Raw genomic sequence first — 14,826 nt, 5'->3', positions numbered from 1 at the left:
GAACTGCATGCAATACTCCAAATGTGGCCTAACCAAGGTTTTATATATTTATACATTATATACTTAGGTGCATCTTGGTCAATGGTCAGTGTTGAGTCTGACAAGATTGCTGCAGTATGGCCACATGTAGGATCCATCATTGTCAGCTAGGCTGCTGCCAGCTTATACGTTGTACTCACCTTTGTAAGGAAGCTAACATTGTTCATATTTGTAGCTGCAGGAGAAGCCAGCCCCCAGTGTAAAAGAACCAAGATCAGTGGCAGGGTTGCCTTCCTAGCTATGCTGAACCCATGGAGGAGGCAGCACAGGAACTGGCAGAACTGTATCTGAAGGACTGATGGGGGTGGGAGCACTCCATTGCAGGTGGCAAGTTAGAACTGCTGATAAGAGGTCTAATGGTTAGGGAAACAAGGCATAATGCTTGTGTGTCCATCACTGGACAGATGGAGCTTCACATTAGATGTAGGTGGAAGGATGTGATGGACAGTGCCCTTTAATCTATCTTTCACCTTCACCTCATGCCAGCCAGAGAGTGCAGAAGTGTCCGGGGGATAGCCATCCACCTCAGAGCAGGAACAGGGGGGATTCTCAGAGCATGCACCATCACATCATTCCCCAACCCAACCCACCAATTCAGATAGCCTCTCATTAGTGGGTATGCATTCACACACATTCAAGGTCACAACTTGGCAACCACATCCCAGATGCACATAAGCAGCTAAGCAAGACTGTGCCAGAAGTATGAATCGCCATGTCTACAATGAGTAATCTTCATCTCTCTCTATCCATTTCTGAATGCACATGAGCCAGAGAACCTAAAGCACCCAAGAATGTCTCTGTATACAGGCACAGTAGTTGCTTTCCAGAAACCATGCATAAACCTGAAGGATCCTGCCACAGTGGTCACAAACCAGTTGTACATTGTGCAAATGGAAGTCCTTTCTGTTGACAAAAGTCACTGGCAGGTCTGTGGGAGCCTTAATGGCATGATGTCAGTGATAGCCTGCACCAGGAACATTCAGTGATGGCCAGGAAATCATTTAGCCTGATTGTCTAGATAGGTGCAAAAACTGGCCTTCTTGAACAGGCTACCAGCTATAAACTTAATGCATCAATGAACCACACAGATGGTGAGGTACCACACATATCTGCAGCAGATTGCTGGAAAGGTCCAGAGGCAGAGGTGTAGAAGATCAGTGCCACATTGACCTTCCACACTACTGGCATCAGGCGGCCACCAATGCCACTGGGGCTCAGCTCATCCCCCCTCATGGATTCACAAATCAGTGATGGCTTCCCCAGCGAGCCTCTGTCTTTGACAACACTGCCTCATGATCAGTCAAAGGTAACTAAACCTCTCAGAATACACAATCCTCTTCATGCCCCCAACCCAAGGCTGCTGGGCCAGTTTGCCCAGAAGTTGCTGCTGTTCCATTGTCTAGAGCTGCACCTCTCTCCCTCTCCGCTGCCCCTGCTCAGTAGAGTTAATTCTGACTGAATGAGACACATGGCAGGTCTGTTATGCCTTCTCCAGCAACCACCCCGCTACCCCCCAGCCCCGCTAACCCCAGCCGTATCACTGTTCAATCAACGTAAGTGCCAGTTCACAGAACCATGGCTGCTGACTGAAGCCAGTACTGAGTTTTCAATTGCTTGCCACCTCCTCATACCTGTTGAGGCTTGAGCCTTGTGTTCCCCATTCAATTTGTCATCAATTGGTTTAATTAACTGTGTGCCATGTTGTAGCGCAAGGCTTTCCCGCCATGCCAGCAGTTCCTCGAAATTTCCATTACAATGTGAAGATGTTGGGCTTTCATCCCAATATTCTTCCCCTTGTACCTTCAAGTTCATCCACCCAGAAAATACAGCCCAATGTTACAGCAATGTAGATAAAATGTTTGATACTTATAATTTGGGAACAGAGTCCTACAATTTCTGATCTCATGTATAGAGTAACAGTTTGCAAATACAGTCTGTAGTCACATTTTCAGGGGAAGATGGAAGGGTGTTCCTTATTAGTTTGGGATTGGTAGCGTTTATGGCTTTGATACTGATACACAGACCAATTCAAAAGCAACTTGGGGACTATCGACAACTTTGTGTTTCTCCTCTGACTGATTTTATGCTCCATAATTACATTTTCCAAAGTATAAGAGATAAAGTACTCTGTGTATATTGTATTAAATCCTTTGCAGATATTATCCAGACCCGAGGGATCTGTTACCACCCTGAACATAGTCCCAGTCATTTTTATTCTTTTGAATATTGCCTTTTGATGAAAGGCTCCTCTCTGTCTCTCAAAGGCTGTATTGAGAGCTTGTAATTTAGCTGCCAGTTCGCCACGGTTAGGATGATCCGATAATGTTTATTATGAGCTTACATCACATGATTCAGTTATAACTATAGAAGTTTATAGAGAAATAAAACATCTTGCATGTGGCACAAAGAGAGCATTTTTTTGAAAGCTATTACCACTTTGCTCTTATTATAAGGTAGTCATTTGTTCTAATTTTGCACTTTGGATCTCGCACTCGTCACACATAAGTTTACTAAAATATTTTGAATTGGTGCACTCAGACTTAAAGCATTTATCCCTTTCCTGAATGAGCAGATTGTTCCTGTCTATATATTTTTATACTGTTTATCTGACTGGGCCAGATTCTTTTCTATTGCATTTGCTGCTTCCAATGCGGTCTATATTGGAGAGACTAGGTGAGCCCTTTGCTGAACACCTTCGGTCTGTCTGAAAGCAGGACCCAGACTTTCCTGTCACTTGCCACTTCAACGCACCATCCTGCTTTCCTGTCCACAAGTCTGTTCTTGGCCTTTAGCCATGTTCTAGAGAACCCCAACACAAACTGGAGGAACAGCACCTCATGTTCCGGTGAGGCACTTTACAGCCTTCCAGGCTGAACATTGAGTTCAACAACTTCAGAGCATGAACATTCCCCTCCATCCCATTTCTATTTATTTCATTCTCCATTTTATTGCTCTCTTTTCCACCTGCCCCCAACACCCACCTCACCCCAACTTCTTCAGGCCAACTGCCACATTTCTCGGGCAGTCCTTTACCAAGCTGTACCTTTTCTTTCCCAGTCACGCATTCTGATCACTTAATGGACATTATCAACAGTTCTCAGCCCTCTGCATGCTCATTTACATTCCCTTGTCCAATTCTACCACCCCTTCCTACCCTTAGTGTAAATTTCAGCTGACTCTCTTTCCTCTCAGCTCTGACACAGAGTCATCTAGACCCTAAACATTGGCTCTGTTCAGTCTCCACAGATACTGTCAGACCTGCTGAGATTTTCCAGCATTTTTCTGTTTTGTGGGATGTGAATGTGGCTGGCTGGCCAGCATTTATTGCCCTTCCCTAGTTTCCTTGAAAAGGTGGCATTGAGCCACCTGTTTGAATGACTGTAGTCCATGTGGTGTAGATACATCCACAGTGCTCTTAAACAGGGAGTTCTCAGATTTTGACCCAGCCGTGGTGGAGGAACACCACTATATTTCCAAGTCAGAGTGGTATGTAGTTGAAGTAAGAAAATAGTTTCTTTTTCTGATTTATATTATGGAAAGCTTCTCAACTTTAATTTAGTCTGATAAAAATCTCAAATTGCACTACAGCTTAAGAAATTCTTCAGCATTGCATTCATCCCCTTAGATTTCTGCTCAGAGAATCTTCCTTCAGTTTCTTTCCCATCCCTGACCCCAATCTCCAAATTTTATGCCCACTTCTCCTGAAGCCACTGATTCAACCTGAGGCTCAGGTTAGATGGCCAGATCTAATGTTCTTTAAGGGCAGGCACCAGCAGACAACTTGACTGTCTCCCTCTGTGAGAAAATTCCCCCTCTGGATACTTTTGTATCTCTCGCCTCTCATCTTAAACCTAGACCCTCTAGCTTTAGACTCCCCTACCTTTGAGAAAAGATGTTTATTATCTACCGTATCTATGCTTATCATTATTTTAATCAACCTCTGTAAGATCAACCCTAAGTCTCCTATGCTTCAGGGAAAAACGTCCCAGTCTATCCAACCTCTCCTTATAACTCAAGGGGCATCAAAACTGTAATGTTCACACATAGCAGGGGTCATTGGGGTCAGCAACGGGAACACTGGCTATGATTGTTTGAGGTGACCTAACTCTGTCAACCTGGTTTCTTCACAGTCAATTTGGCGTCACGTAACTGGTGGCACTGCTTTTAGCCACTGAGGAACTTATAAGTGTCCTTGAAATATTTTTATCATGGGGACTTGAAGCTGGAAACAAAGGGGTACTTTTCATTCCAAATAAAACCATGACTTCTTGATTTCTCCCTGTGCTGAATCTCTTCTGTCTGTGCTGTAGAAGTAGCACCAAAATACAAAAAAAAATTAAATAAGCAATGCTGGCAACTATTCCTCCAACTAATTTTCATTGGTAGCATATCACGGTTATGCACACATTACTGAACAGTACTGTCAGCAAGTTGTAGAGTCACAGCGTCATAGAGGTTTACAGCATGAAAACAGGCCCTTTGGCCCAACTAGTCTATGCCGCCCAGTTTTTACCATTAAGCTAGTCCCAATTGCCTGCATTTGACCCATATCCCTGTATATCCATCTCACCATGTAACTGTCCGAATGCTTTTTGAAAGACAAAATTGTATCTGCCTCCCTCTGTGAGAAAAAATTGCCTCCTGGATACTTTGTATCTCTCGCCTCTCATCTTAAACCTATACCCTCTAGTTTTAGACTCCCCTACCTTTGAGAAAAGATGTTGATTATATACCTTATCTATGCTCCTCATTATCTTAATCGACCTCTATAAGATCAACCCTAAGTCTCCTATGCTCCAGGGAAAAGCGTCCCAATCTATCCAACTGCTCCTTATAACTCAAACCATCAAGTCCTGGTAGCATCATGGTGAATATTTTCTACACTCTTTCTAGTTTAATAATATCCTTTCTATAATAGGGTGACAATAATGGTGCACAATATTCCAAGTGTGGTCTTACCAATGTCTTGTCAACTTCAACAAGACACCCCAACTCCTGTATTCAATGTTCTGACCAATAAAACCAAGCATGACAAATGTCTTCTTCACCACCCTGTCCATCTGTAACTCCACTTTTAAGGAGCTATATACCTGTACCCCTAGATCTCGTTTGTCCTAAAACTCTCCCAAATGCCCTACCATTAGCTGAATAAGTCCTGCCCTGGTTCGATCTACCAATATGCATCATCTTGCATGTATCTAACTTAAACTCCGTCTGCCATTCATCAGCTCACTGGCCCAATTGATCAAGATCACATTGCAATCCTCGATAACCTTCTTCACTATCCACCATGCCACAAATCTTGGTGTCATCTGCAAACTCACTAACCATGCCTCCTAAATTCTCATCCAAATCATTAATATAAATGACAAATAACAGTGGACCCAGCACCAATCTCTGAGGCACATCGATGGTCACAGGCCTCGAGTTTGAAAAACAACCCTCTATAGCCACCCTCTGTCTTTGGTTGTCAAGCTCAGAGAAGCTCAGGGAAATAATCATACCATGTAAACACTTTTAAAGTTTAGAAGAGATGGTGCTTTCCAGTATTTACATAGTATAAACAGAAATGCAGAACAGGATGTTTAAAGCAGAATGTTTAAAATGCTGATCTTCAAAGGCATCCAATGAAATCAGAGGGAACTTCGTAGCTGAGGGGTATAGCAGTCGCTGCACATTTTTTTGATACTCATTGGCCTACATCTAACTGCATGCCTTAGCTCAAGGCCAACATAGAGTTCAAGATGTAATAGACTTGACTATGGGCTGTACCAATCCACGTCACAAAATAAACAAACCAAAGATCACTTAACTGCCAGTTGGTGGATTGGGCTGAAAATCAACTTTAAAAAAAATGATTGGGTGAGAATATTTAAGTCTCAAAAATAACTGAATCTGGAAAGGGTGAAGTGGATAACCAGCCCAATGCAAGGAGACGTGTTGCAACTTTAAATATGATAACAACGTGGCAGCCTTTGATTACTTTTATTGTTGTCAGATAGATTTCCAATGCATTAGGAAATCCAGCAGCTTCCTCAAGGTGAGAGCTTGGTGATTTTAGGGATCATTCCCTTCAACTCTATCCTGTGGATCGAGATATCTGTCTGAGAAGGATTCAAGATTAAGGCCCAGCTCCTACAAGGCCTCTGACCACTCCCTCCAGTCCAGATCATCCCATGAAATCCTGATCCTGCCCTCACCTCTCCAATCCCCCATTCTCTTTCCAGTCTGTAATTTCCTGCAAGGAACCTCCAGGACAAAGCAGCCTGCTTGATTGGCACTCCATCCACCATCCTAAGTATTCACTCCCTCCATCATTGATGCACAGTTGCAGTACTGTGTATCATTCTACAAGATGCACTACAGCAACTCAACAAGGCTCTTTCAATAGCATCTTCCAAACCCACAACCTCTACCACTGGAAGGCCAAGGGCAGCAGACACATGGGAATGCCACCACCTGCAAATTTCCCTCCAAGCCTTACACGATACTGACTTGAAAATAGATTCATTCATTCACTGTCATTGAATCAAAATCCTGGAATTCACTTCCTAACAGCTTGGTTGATATACCTACCTTTCATGGACTTCAGTGGTTCAAGAAGCGAACGAGGCGATGACCTAATGATATAATTGCTAGACTATTAATCCAGAAACTCAGCTAATGTTCTGAGGACTTGGGATTAAATCCTATCAAGGCAGATGGTGGAACTTTCAATTAAAAATATCTAGAATTAATAATTTGCTGATGCCCATGAAATCATTGTCAGGAAAAATCCATCTGGTTCACTAATGTTCATTAGGGAAGGAAATCTGCCATCCTTTCCTAGTCTGGCCTACATGTGACTCCAGAGCCACAGCAGTGTGGTTGGCTCTCAACTGCCCTCCAAGGGCAGTTAGGGATGGTCAATAAATGCTGGCCTAGCCAGTGACATCAAAAGTGGTGAACAATATTTTAAACATGCTCAAAGGCCCCTGAACTCATGATCCATGCCCCCTGAAATCAACTGATCAATGACGACCCCTCCTCCCCCAACCCAAACCACCACAACTTCCGTAAATCTTGCCAGGCCTCCAGGTGGGGAACCAATCAGTGACATATTTAATAAGTTGCAGAGATAACTCTCCATCTTGTGGGGTAAATCCTGAATTGCAGATTCCCCAGATGTTTCTTCCAGACCCGCTTTCTGCAAGTCAGGAAAAACAATTGTCCATTATTTTGGTCACAATGCTGAGTTCAAATATGGCTGCAGCACTTTTTCTCAAGAATATAATTGGTGATCTTTCATTAGCCCATAAAAAAAATTATTAAATTTCTATCACATTTCCTGAGTCTGCAGCTAGCTGTTTACATTAGGGGCACATTCAAAGAAAAACACTTCTCCAGAACTCCTCCTCAATGTGTCAGATGGTTGGGTCTCACTTCCCACCATCCAAAGAATCAGTGAGGAATAGATCCCCATTGATTTTGCGTATCCCACACCAATTCCACACTGGGGTAAGCATGAAGTAGCTGCAGGTGAGATTTCTGCCCTTCACTCAGAAGTCCTGTCTTAGAGGGCAGCCAAACAATCTGTTTGGGCGTCAACTCTCCAGTCCCTGCTGCAGTGGACAGAAGTAGAAATGCCGGACAACATGGGAGGCAAAGTCCAGACACCAGTGACCCAGTTAAGCTGAAGAGATTCCAAGACGGGTAGGCTAGGGAAGGCCGAGACGGATACGAAAAGGACAACGGGGTTGCAGGGGAGAGGCCAGGGCTAGAGGGGAGGCAGGTCTGATGCCACCGCAATGGAAGGGTGCTTCTAATGGAGGCTCTTCCTGCCCAACATGTAACTGTTTTGATTTTCAACCTTCCACCGTGCTAGTTCAATCTTACTGTCTGTCTAAAAATTGAGGCTGGGCGGAAAATGGCCCTTATGGGATTAAGACCCTCAGCAGGGTCAAGGGTGGGCCTTCCTTCTGAGGCCTTGCCTGCGCCAAGGTAAAATTGCCAAGTGGTTGGGGCGGGTAGGAATCCTGTCTCTTCCATTTCATGCTTCCCACCACCCTGCCTCAAAGCCCACCACTATCTTTGGAACCCATACAAAAGATTATGTCATGGTGAAGCAAAATGCTGGAAAACCACAGCAGGTTTGACAGCATCTGTGGAGAGAGAACAGAGCAAACAGACTCAAAACATTGACTCTGTTCTCTCCCACATATGCCCTCTGACCTGCTGAGATTTTCCAGCATTTTATGTTTTTGTTTCAGATTCCAGCATTCAGAGTAATTTGTTTTATCTTAATGTTATGGCGAAGGATTGTTTCACTAAGGGATCCACAAACAGCATCTGCTCTGTCAGAGATTGTGATCTGTCAAAGTGTCTTTGAGGAAATGCTACAACAAAGGATAATCAGGCTATTGTAATAAAGAAAAGCCAAAGTGCATTAACCTGAGGGAACACTGGAGAGCTTTTTTGGGACAGACTTCTGAATTGTGTCTGCGAGATAAATGCCGGTGAGGTGGAAGCTTGTGCAGGCCCACATTTGGCATCAAAACTATGCTTGCAGTGCCTTTCCAAACTGGGAACACTGGATGACTGACCTAAAATTGGGCCCATAAAGGTCTTACGTATATTATCTGAGTGAACTGCCTCGCAGGTTCCTCCTCCGCATGCAGTTCACTCAATTCTCCTAGGATTGTCTTAATGCAGAAGATAAGTTTTGGGAGGATAGTGATTTGACAATAGGTGGGGAGTGCAGAGTCAGGATAACATTCCTGTTCTTCCTGGCTCCTTAACAAAATCCAATCATTTTTTGAAATGAACATTGCTGGGATGCTGAGGATTTCTAAATGGAGCATGCCAGCTCCTGTTCCACTCATCAGCAGTGCATTTCCATTAAAACTGCTGTTAGGGGGCTTAACGCTTGTTTTAGCCAGCCATAGAATCCCTACTGTGCAGAAGGAGGCCATTCAGCCCATCACCTTTGCACTGACTCTCCAACAGAGCATCCCACCCAAGCCCTAAACCTGAAACCCCACATATTTACCCCACAAATCCCTTTACTCCGGGAACATCCCCGACGTAATGGTGTCCATAACACAGGCACAGATCAGGAGTGGGACACCGAGGATGGGATATTCTAGCTACACTCACCCCAAGACTGGAAAATCCCACCTGAGGTCAACAGATCTTTGCATGGTGCACCTCCCCACCCCGCCTTGCCCCGCCCGCTATGATTCCCATGGCAAGCGAGATGGGAAAATTCAGCCCCATATCTTGAAACTGGTCCCTCTTGACTGGAATGCTTGCATGTGGAAAACCAATATCCAACCAAAGTGTGTTGTAGTAAGATACCATAACTACAGAAAGGGGCACTACAGAAATCTTAAACATAATTTCCACAGACTTCATGAACAGTTTTATAGTTGTGTCATATTATTTACAAGTCAAAATTCTTAAAAGCAAATTAATTTAAGGTTATAAATTGTTATGGAAATGTTTGCCTTTCAAGTATCAACGTAGTTAGTGATATGTCAGGTAATGAACAGCTTTTTTGATTGTGGCCCTAGACATACAGAATGTTTTTTAATGTAATGATTTGTACTGTTGAGAGTAATCACCCTATATGCTTTGCAGAGATTTATATTTTTCATAAATGTTCTATTTATTTAAGGGTTTTGTTACAAAGTTGCAATTTATTAGAGAGAATAATATTGAAAATGTGATGAGCAATAAAATGAGTTGTGGATGCATTGTTTGTATTAATAAAATTCGGTATGGAACAATTTCTCGGGTCCTTGAATGTTAATAATCAAGGTAAGCTTTCAAATATCGATCGTAATACTTATATTTATACACTGCCTTATCACATCTAAATCGTTCGTACGGTAGGTTACTTTGAAATCTGCTAGTGTTTTGTGACATGCTACTTGCAATGCCTAAGCTTACAAGCCTACAGATTTTGTCCTAATCCTTCCTCCCTGTTTCCATATAATGAACTAAAACAGAGTAACCTGACAGTAGTTGTGCTGCAGAAAATCAATTTGGGCAATCCATTCCACCTCCAAATGGCCATGGGCCAATAACACAATAACACTTTTATTTCAGCACTAATTGGCAATCTCATTCAGAAGGATCAGAATGCCAGGTAAAGCAAATGGGAGGATTTACGCTGGTGCACCAGGGAGTGCTCTTCACAGACTTGAGCTGTTTAGATAGATTAAAGGAAGGGTTTGCTGTACTATCTGGAGGACATCGATGCTGACAGCAAGTGCCCAAGATTAATTCCGCAGCTTTTGAAATCCATTTGTCGAACATTGTATTCATAAAGGAGAAGTTGGAGGGAAATCGGTACAATAAAACTCAGGATAAAAACAGGTTCCCGTTGTAATTGGACTGAGCAGACTATAACCTTCAGCTCCACAACACAAAGCAGCTACCTTGTTGACAGTAAATATCTCCTCTGTTGTGATTAAGTATCTGGAATGTTCTTTTCTCAGATCAGCAGAGTCTCTTGTAGATGTAGCATTTTCGGATCCTACAGCGCTGCCAAAAGGATGAGGATAATTCAAAAAAGCTACAGGCCTCTGACCTTTGGGCTGCTGATGGTGATCAAGATATTCCAGTTGAAATTTAAATTGTCAAGTCAGATACATGAAAATGAAATAGGAACCCTACCTACAAATACCCTGGCCCAGCGCCCTCCAATCAGTGGAGGTGAAGGGACAGGTCACACACAGCACCATCTGTTCCAGGTGCCCTGTGCTTGGGTGGAAGAGGGGAAATGAGATCGGAAACCAGAAGAGCTTTCGCCACTGTACCTGCAAGCACTGATCAAAATACATTTCCCTTGGATAGGCCTTAAAATCTCAGCACAGCATTGACTGAATCACCACCCTTTATCTGGACTCTAACTCTTTGTCTATGACCCTAAGCAATACCCAGGCCCCTAAATTTTGAAGGTTAATTGTTGAAGCCTGACACTGTTGTGTGGTTATAAGAACATAAGAACATAAGAAATAGGAGCAGAAGTAGGCCATCTAGCCCTTCGAGCCTGCCCTGCCATTCAATAAGATCATGGCTGATCTGTCGTGGCTCAGTTCCACATTCCCACCCTCTCCCCATAACCCTTAATCCCCTCTCTTATCAAAAACCCATCAACCCGCGTCTTAAAAATATTTAGCGAGGCAGCCTCCACCACTTCAACGGGCAGAGAATTCCAGAGATTCACCACCCTTTGAGTGAAGAAGTTCCTCCTCAACTCCGTCCTAAACCACCCCCCCTTTATCTTGAGGCTGTGCCCCCTAGTCCTACTATCCTTCCTGAGCGGGAAGAGTCTCTCCACCTCTATCCTATCCATCCCATTCATCATCTTGTACATTTCAATGAGATCTCCCCTCATTCTTCTAAACTCTAACGAGTACAAGCCTAGTTTATTCAGCCTCTCCTCATAGTTCAATCCCCTCAACTCCGGCATCAGCCTAGTAAACCTCCTCTGCACTCCCTCCAAGGCCAAAATATCCTTGCGTAAGTATGGCGCCCAAAACTGCACACAGTACTCCAGCTGCGGCCTCACCAATGCCCTATACAGCCGCAGCAAGACCTCCCTACTTTTATATTCAATCCCCCTCGCTATGAAGGCCAGCATCCCATTCACCTTCCTCACCACCTGCTGCACCTGCAAGCTGGGTTTTTGCGACTCATGCACAAGGACCCCGAGGTCCCTCTGCACCGTCGCCTGCTGCAGTTTTTCTCCACGTAAGTAATAATCCTTCCTACCATTCTTCCTACCAAAGTGGACCACCTCACACTTGCCAACATTAAATTCCATTTGCCAGTTCCTGGCCCATTCGCCCAGCCTATCTAGATCCTTCTGTTGACTCTCCACACCCTCCGCGCAATTTGCCGTTCCACCAATCTTGGTGTCATCAGCAAATTTCGACACCATACACTCGGTTCCCTCCTCCAGATCATCTATATAAATGGTAAAAAGCTGAGGCCCCAGCACCGACCCCTGGGGCACTCCACTAGTCACCATCCGCCAATCCGAATAGCACCCATTGACCCCCACTCTCTGCCTCCTATTTGACAACCAATCCTCTATCCACGCTAACACCCTACCCCCAACTCCATGTCCCCTGACCTTCTGTAATAACCTCTTGTGAGGTACCTTGTCAAACGCCTTCTGAAAATCAAGAAAGACCATATCCACCGGCTCTCCTCTATCCACCGCCCTAGACACATCCTCATAGAACTCCAGTAAATTTGTCAGACACAACTTCCCTTTAACGAAAATGGGAGCAATCAAGTACAGACATCTCTAACAGGCCAGAAGCTATATATTTTTAAAATGTACCCCAAGCAAACTGTTGTTCCAGCACCAATGGGACACTGAGGTCATTCTCTCCTCCAGCACTGGTGACAGAAAACCTCATCGACTGGCTGGCCATGTCCTAAAGTTGGGGATGCCCATGCCGGCAGGCACACAATTTCCTGTAAATACTTGGAAAATTATTCATGTTATCTCAATCAGCTTGGGTCACTATCTGTGCGGACTCTACATGTTCTCTCCGTGTCTGTGTGGGTTTCCTCCAGGTGCTTGGTTGCCTTCCACAGTCCAAGACTGTGCTGGTTCAGTGTACTGGCCATGCTAAATTCTCCCCCAGTTTACCCAACAGGAGCCGGAGTGTGGTGACTAGGGGGTTTTCACAGTAACTTCATTGCAATGTTAATGTAAGCCTACTTGTGACACTAATAAATAAATTTTAAATCTTAGCAAACGAACAGCCAATTGGATAATCAAATCGGAAATCTTAAGAGTTCTTTCCAATCACTCGGTTAAAGTTCAGTTTGTACAGCTCAGCTACTCAATAATGCTGTTCTCTGCTGCTTTATCTTTCTTCTATTAAAGGTGTCACTAAGTAGAAACAATTAATAAAGGAATCTGAGGAGCAGCTGGTATTACCTGCTAATCTTTAAAGCTGTGGTCTATAGGCTGAGTAAAGTGTGACTCAGAATGAAGCACATGGAAAGATGCCTATAATCGTCACTTTAATATAATAATGACTTCCGCTACAGACTCAATCAATAACTAGATCCTGCTGCATTATTTCACAAGCAAGGGAACACAGCAATAGAAATTGTTCCCATATTAATCAGTTGTTTGTTGTGTTATCTTCCATGACATTTCACTGTTTTTTTATGTAATATTTCTCCACCTAATCATCTCTGGGTCATTACTATTGGATCGCAAGGCCCACTCCTTCCTTGGGAACAACGAGGCCTGATAGCGTAACCTCAATCAATAAAAAGAAACAATTAATAAGGATGGCAGCCACCCGAATAAAGAGAAAGGAAATTATGGCTGTTTTATGAAATGTAATCATACTCAGAGATATAGTACATACAGAGGATGATCTGCCCTCTCAGGTGGATGTAAAATACATTACACAAAAACGTTGCAGGAAGAAGACCAATTAGTTTTCCTGGAGTCCTAACCAACATTTATCCCTCAAACAACATCATGAAAACAAATGGTTTGGTCATTTACCTCATCGCTGTTTGTGGACTTTGCTGTGTGCAATTTGGCTGCTGAGTTATTTACATAATAACAGTGACTACATTTCAAAACAGACTTCATTCTTTTATTTGTTCATGGGATGTGAGCATTGTTGTCACGGCCAGTATATGTTGCCCATCCCTGATTGTCTTTCAGAAGTTGGCTGAAAGCCACCTTCTTGAACCCTATGAACTCGTAGGTACTGCTGCAGTGCTGTTAGGGATGGAGTTCCAGGAATTTGACGCAGTGGCAATGAGGGAAGGGGAGGCAATAGCCTAGTGGTATTATCACTAGGCTATTAATCCAGAAACTCAGCTAAAGTTCTGGGGACCTGGGTTCAAATCCCACCATGGCAGATGGTAGAATTTGAATTCAATAAAAAAAAATCTGGAATTAAGAATCTACTGATGACCATAAAACCGTTGTGGATGGTTCACCAATGCCCTTTAGGGAAGAAAATCTGCTGTCCTTACCTGGTTGATCTACATGGAAATGATTTTCTCCTAATAAATCCATGCTGGTTTTTGTTAATTTATTTGCTTTTGCCCCAGTGACTGTTACTTTTATTCCAAATTATCATTTCTAAAAGCTTCCCCACCAGCCAGGTCAAGATAGCAGGCCTGTAATTGCTGAGTTTATCCTTACACATTTCTTATTTTGCAGTCCTCTATATCTAAGGAAATCGAAAAATTATGGTCAGTGCCTCCGCAATTTTCGCCCTCACTTACATCAGTATCCTTGTATGCATCTCAACCAGCTTTGGTGACTTATCAATTTGAAGTATAGTGAGCCTTTCTTAGACTTTTTTAAAATCAATTTTTAGCCTATCAAGTGTCTTGGCTACTTTTTCTTTCACTATGATTTTCTTTATCTTCTTCCTTGGTAAAGACAAATGCAAAGTACTAATTTTATATCTCAGGCATGCCCTTGCCTTCATGTATACATCCCCTTTCAACTCTATAATCGAGACCATGCCTCCCTTTGCCATCGCTTTACCATTTATATGCTGAAATTCAAATCCCTTGGATGCTAGTTGCCAGTCTCTTTTCATACTCTCTATTTTCTTCTCTTATTTGCTTTTTCACTTCCCATCTGAACTTCTTTATACAATCTGGTTCTCAGGTGTATTGTCCACCTGACAGCTGTATCCTTTTCTATCTCATCTTTCGCTCTAGCATTTTCCCCATCCAAGGGGCTCTGATGTCTCTGCCCTGCCAATCCCCCTCAAGGGACTGTACCTCAATTGG

This window comes from Carcharhinus amblyrhynchos, chromosome 1, assembly GCF_965287045.1.
Source record: "Carcharhinus amblyrhynchos chromosome 1, sCarAmb.v2.hapA, whole genome shotgun sequence".
NCBI lineage: Eukaryota > Metazoa > Chordata > Chondrichthyes > Carcharhiniformes > Carcharhinidae > Carcharhinus > Carcharhinus amblyrhynchos.
This window is presented reverse-complemented; position numbering follows the sequence as displayed.